Here is a 6,110-nt window from a genome sequence, read left to right as displayed (position 1 = left end):
TCTGAGGAAAGACATGAACATGATGATTTAAGATGCTGAAGAAACTCCAATTAGGATGACTTCAAAGAGAATCCCACTAAACTACATTATCAAATTGCTCAAAGTCAAAGACAATGAGAGAATCTTGTAAGCATCAAGAGAAAAGAAATTTATCATGTACAAGGGAACTTTTTATAAGATTACCAGTTGATTTGCCAGCCAAAACATTGCAGGCTAGAAGGGAGTGAGATAATATATTCTAAGTACTGAAGTAAAAAAAAAAAAAATAACTGTCAACCAAGAATACTGTATCTGGCAAATTGCCTTTAACAAATGAAGGAGAAATTAAAACTTTTCCAGATAAACAAAAGCTGAGGGAGTTCATTATCACTAGAATTCTTCTGTAAGAAATATTAAAGGGAGTCCAAGTTAAAATAAAAGGATAGTAGACAGACACACTATGCTGTGTGAAAATATTAGATTCTGAAATAAAGGTAAATACATGGGCCAATAGAGTAACCTGTACTATTGTAATTTTGGTGCATTAAATGACAATGAGAATTTAAATGACAAATATTTTTAAAAACTTATAAATCTATGTTAAGGAATATACAATATATAAAGATGTAATGTGCAACTTCAATAGCAAAATGTAGGGCAGATGGAGGTGTAAAGCAGTTAAGTTTTTGCATGCAATTTAAGTTAAACTCTTATCAATTTAAAAAAAATGCTATAATTTTAAGATGTTTTATGTAACTACAATGATAACCACAAATAAAAAAATCTATAGAATATATGAGAAGGGAATCAAACCATATCACGACAAAACATCAGTTAAATACAGGGGGAGACAGTGAGATAGGAAAGTAGGGGAAAATAGCTACAAGACATACAGAAAATAATGAACAACAGGGCAATAGTAAGTCCTTCCCCATCAGTTATTGCTTTAAATGTAAATGGATTCATCTCCTCAGTCAAAAGACACAGATTGGCCAAATACTACACTTGATCTTAGCCAAAAGGCCGAGAAGCGATGGCCAAATAGATTTTAAAAAACTTGATCCAAATATATGCTGTCTACAAGAGATTCACTTTAAATCTAAGGACATAGAGAAGCTGGAACTGAAAGCATGGAAAAAGATATTCTATGCAAATAATAACCAAAAGAGAGCAGCAGAGGCTATACTAATACCAGACAAAATATACCTTAAGTAAAAAACTTCCAGAAAAGACAAAGAAGGACATTATATAATAGTAAAAGGATCAATTCACCAAGATGATATGACAATTATGTATGTATGTATGGACTAAACTACAGAGTTCCTAAATATATGAAGCAATCTTTGATAAAATTGAAGGGGGAAATAGATAGCAACACAATAATAGTAAGAGATATAATGCCTAACTTTCAATAATAGATAGAACAACCAGACAAAAAGAATATCAATAAGGGAATAGAGGACCTGAGCAACGGTATAGATTAATTGGGCCAAACAAATATATATGAAACACTCCCCCAAGAACAGCATATATTCTTCTCAAGTGCACTGGGACATTATCCAGATTAGACTGCATGCAAGGCCACAAAGTAAGTCTTTTTTTTTTTAAAGATTTTATTTATTTATTTGAGAGAGAGAGCATGAGAGGAGAGAGGTCAGCAGGAGAAGCACACTCCCCGCTGAGCAGGGAGCCCGATGCAGGACTCCAGGATCATGACCTAAGCCGAAGGCAGTCACTTAACCAACTGAGCCACCCAGGTGCCCAGAGCCTAAGTCTTAACAACCTCAAGAAGAGTGAAATAATATGAAGTATCTTTTCCAATCACAATAGAATGAAACTAGAAATCAGCAGTATAAGGAAAACTGGAAAATCTATGAATGTACTGAAATTAAACAGCACACTCATAAACAACCAATGGGTCAAAGAAGTAGTCACAAAGGAAATTATAAACTACTCTGAGACAAATTAAAATGAAAATACAACATACCAAAACATATGGGATGCAGCACAAGCAACACTAACAAGGAAGTTTATAGTTTCAAATGTGTACATTGAAAAGATGAAAGATCCCAAATCAACAATGTACTTTTTTACCTCAAGAAATTAGAAAAAGGACAAGCAAAACCCAAAACTAGCAGAAGGAAGAAAGTAATTAAATAAGAGCAAAGATAAATGGCATAGAGAAAGGAAAAACAATAGAAAAAAATCAACAAAACTTTAGAGTCGGTCTTTTGAAAAGGTAAACAAAATTGACAACCCTCTAGTTAGATTCACTAAGAAAAAAATAAAAAGATCCAAATAACAAAAGTCAGAAATTAAAAAGGGACATTACAACTGATACCACTGAAATGAAAAGTATTGTAGGAGTATATTATAAACAATTGTATGCCAACAAATTGGAAAACCTGGAAGAAATAAATTCCTAGAAAAACAGCAACTACCAGGACTGAATCACATCTGAAATAGAAAATATGAACAGGTCAATTGTGAGTAAGGAGAGTGAATCAATTACCAAAAACCTCCCAACAAAGTAAAGCCCAGGACCAGATGCCTTTCACTGGCAAATTCTATCAAATATTTAAAGAAGAATGAATGCCAAATGAAACCCGTCCAAAAAATTGAAGAAGGAACACTTCCAAACTAATTCTATGACACCAGCATTTCCCTTATACCAAAGCCAGACAGACACTACAAGAAAACTATAGGCCAATATCCTTGGTGAATGCTCTTTCAAAACCCTCTAGAAATATGAGCAAACCAAATGCAACACCACATTAAAAGGTTTACACACCATGACCAAGTGAAAGTTATCCTTAGGATGCAAGGATAGTTCAACATGTGATAATCAATCATTGTAATACACTACATTAACAGAATGAAGGGCAAAAACAAACTCATCATCAAAATTATGTAGGAAAAAATTTACATAATGTAAGACACTTCCATAATTTAAAAAAAACACGTGACAAATTAGGGATAGAAGGAAACATCACTAATCAGCAGAGGGATGCAAATAAAAACCACCATGAGATACCACCTACCTATTAGGATGGTACAAAAAACCAAACAGAGTAAGTGTTTGTGAGTATGTGAAGAAACTGGAAGCCTCATGCACCTTTGGTGGAAAGGCAAAACAATAAAGCCTTTATAGAAAATAGTATGAAGAATCCTCAAAAAAAATTAAAAGTAGAACTACCATATGACCCAGAAATCACAATTCTGGTTATATATTCACAGGAATTGAAAGTGGAGTCTCAAAGAGATATTTGAACATACATGTTCATAACATTATTCATAAACAGCCAAGAGGTAGATGGTAAAATGTTCACTGATGGATGAATGGATAAACAAATATTGGTATATGTATACTACAGAATATAATTCAACCTTAAAATGGAAGAATATCCTGTCACATGCTACAAGATGGATGAACCTTGAAAACATTATGCTTAATGAAATAAGCTGGTCACAATAAGAGAAATACTGTATGATTCCACTCTTATGGTGTATCTTAGGTAGTCAAACTCATAGAAACAGATAGTAGAATGGTAGTTATTAGGGTCTGGTGGAAAAGGGCGAGAGAAGCTGCTGTTTCAGATAGTTTCAGTTTTGCAAGATGAAAAAGTTCTGGAGATTGGTTTCACAAATACGTGAGTATACTTAACAGTACTGAACTATATACTTAGAAATGGTTATGATGATAAATTTTATGTTCTGTGCTTTTTGTCACAATTTTAAAAAATGTACATTATAATACATTACTGAGAAGTAAATATTAGTGCAAGTTTATGCTTTGTAGTATAGAGGTGTCTCAAAAAGTTGAAGACAGAGCTACCCTATGATCCAGCAATTGCACTACTAGGTATTTACCCCAAAGATTCAAATGTAGTGATCCGAAGGGGCACATGCACCCGAATTTTTATAGCAGCAATGTTCACAACAGCCAAACTATGAAAAGAGCCTGGATGTCCATCAACAGATGACTGGATAAAGAAGATGTCTGTATATACTATGCAGCCATCAAAAACCCTGAAATCTTGTCATTTGCAACGACATGGATGAACTAGAAGGTATTATGCTAAGTGAAATAAGTCAATCAGAGAAAGACAATTATCATAAAATCTCACTGATATGAGGAGTTTGAACAAGGCAGAGGACCATAGGGGAAGGGAGGGAAAAATGAAACAAGACAAAACTTGAGAGGGAGACAAACCATAAGAGACTCTTAATTTCAGAGAACAAACTGAGGGTTGCTGGGGGGAGGAGAGTGAGAAGGATGGGGTGACTGGGTGATGAACACTGGGGAGGGTATGTGCTATGGTGAGTACTGTGAAATGTGTAAGACTGGTGATTCACAGACCTGTACCCCTAAAACAAATAATACACTATATGTTACTAAAAAAAATAAATAAAGTTTATGTTTTGATTTACAAATACAAACATGAAGTCAAGGTAAAAGAACATAAGAATGTCAACTGTGTTTAAAAATGGTTGGCTGGAATGCAGATATTTATACTTTCATATCCACAATTCACTTGTATACAAGGCTGGGTTGAGGTTTTGTCAGGTGTTTGAGGGGGAAGCACTACTCTTATTGACTCATTATGCAGCACAATAGAAATAATTTATTATTGATAATCAGATCCCCCCATCTTTTCTCTGATTAATAAGCTACAACAATTTGGAAAGTTCACCCAATTTATCCTGATCTCAAATTACTTACATGTAAAAATCTGGGATTAAAGCTAACTACCACCTTAATCAAGGTATAAAGTATACATCACACCACCTTGATCAAGATATATTGCATAAACCACATGGGTATATACATACCAAATTAGTCTTTTTTTCTCTCATGTAAACCTGTATCTACATTCTGTCACTACATACTCATTTTGTCTGCTCTAGAATCTCATTTTTTTAAATGGAATCATATATCCTGTATGCCTTTGTGTCTGGCTTCTTTAAGTCAGCACAATGTTTTTGAGATCCACCCATGTTTTTGTCTTTTTTTTATTGCTGAGTAATATCCTATCATATGTATCTGTATACCTTTGATATTATTTTAATGAGACTTCAGGAATAAGTGAAAGTAGATCTTTATGTTAAATCAGCCATATTTCTTGATCAGTTTTCTATTCTTTTATAATATATATATTTCTTCCTTTATCATACTTCTATCTCTCTAGAAAATATTATCTTAAGGTCCTATTCTACTTTTTCTATTTTTTTATATTCCTTCATTACAAATCATTTGATTTGTTGAGTTCTTTCTGTCTCTTCCATCCTTACCCTGGGTCATGATTGTCTCCTGCAAAGAAAGCTTCACTGCCAGGTCAGTACTGTGCTCATGGGTATTTAGCTTTCATCTACACCTTGTTTGTTACTATTGGCATATTATATGTATTTATTAATGTAATATTATTATTCCAAAACCACAAGTATAAAATTTTGAATGAAATATTGTTAAATATTTGCACTGTCATTATTTAAATCATTCAGGTAGTTCTAGACATTGTTCACATACTAGAGCCATTTGGGGAGACTGAAAAAAGAGGAAGGAGTTAAGATGACAGAGTAGTAGAGGGACCTTAAGCTTGCCTCATGCCTCGAATTAAGTGGAGGGAGCCTTAACGACAGAGAGGAGAGAGAAAGCAGCAGGTAAATTACACAAGAAAAATTCTTCCCTAAAACCACTGAATGGGAAAAGGAAGGGGGACTGAATACCACAAGTTACTATAAGCATCAGAATGCAAAGTCTGAAATTTAGAAGTCCATGCCATCACCAGGGTCATGCCTGGTGGGCTTAGCGGTGCTCCTGTGGGGAAGGAGGGCAGAGATCCGAGAGTGGGCAGTGTGGTCTGAAGTCGCATGGGGAGAAACAATTCACCTTCTTAGAGTGCATGTGGGAATGGTGGCATAGCCTCTCTGGGCACAAAAGAATTGGCAGTGGCAATGTGCTGCCCTGTTCCCTAGCATAAGAACAAAGACACCAGCAGAGGGCAGCAGACCTTGGTGTCGACGTTTTGCTGCACTTTACTATAATGTCTGAATCACATTGCAGTTGTGCCACCCACAAACGAGAAAAGTGTGGTTAGACCCTCCGCCAGAGGACCAGTGTAGGTCCAGAC

General features: G+C 34.9%; 1 pseudogene; it reads right to left on the bottom strand.

The window, feature by feature from the left end:
- Nucleotides 1-897: 897 nt before the first annotated feature.
- On the bottom strand, nt 898-1,014 carry LOC132007986 (U2 spliceosomal RNA; annotated as a pseudogene).
- Between the last annotated feature and the right edge of the window lie 5,096 nt (nt 1,015-6,110).

Source organism: Mustela nigripes, chromosome X (genome assembly GCF_022355385.1).
Source record: "Mustela nigripes isolate SB6536 chromosome X, MUSNIG.SB6536, whole genome shotgun sequence".
Classification (NCBI taxonomy): Eukaryota; Metazoa; Chordata; class Mammalia; order Carnivora; family Mustelidae; genus Mustela; species Mustela nigripes.
The sequence above is the reverse complement of the archived record's forward strand: the minus strand, read 5'-3'. Positions and strand labels throughout refer to the sequence as shown.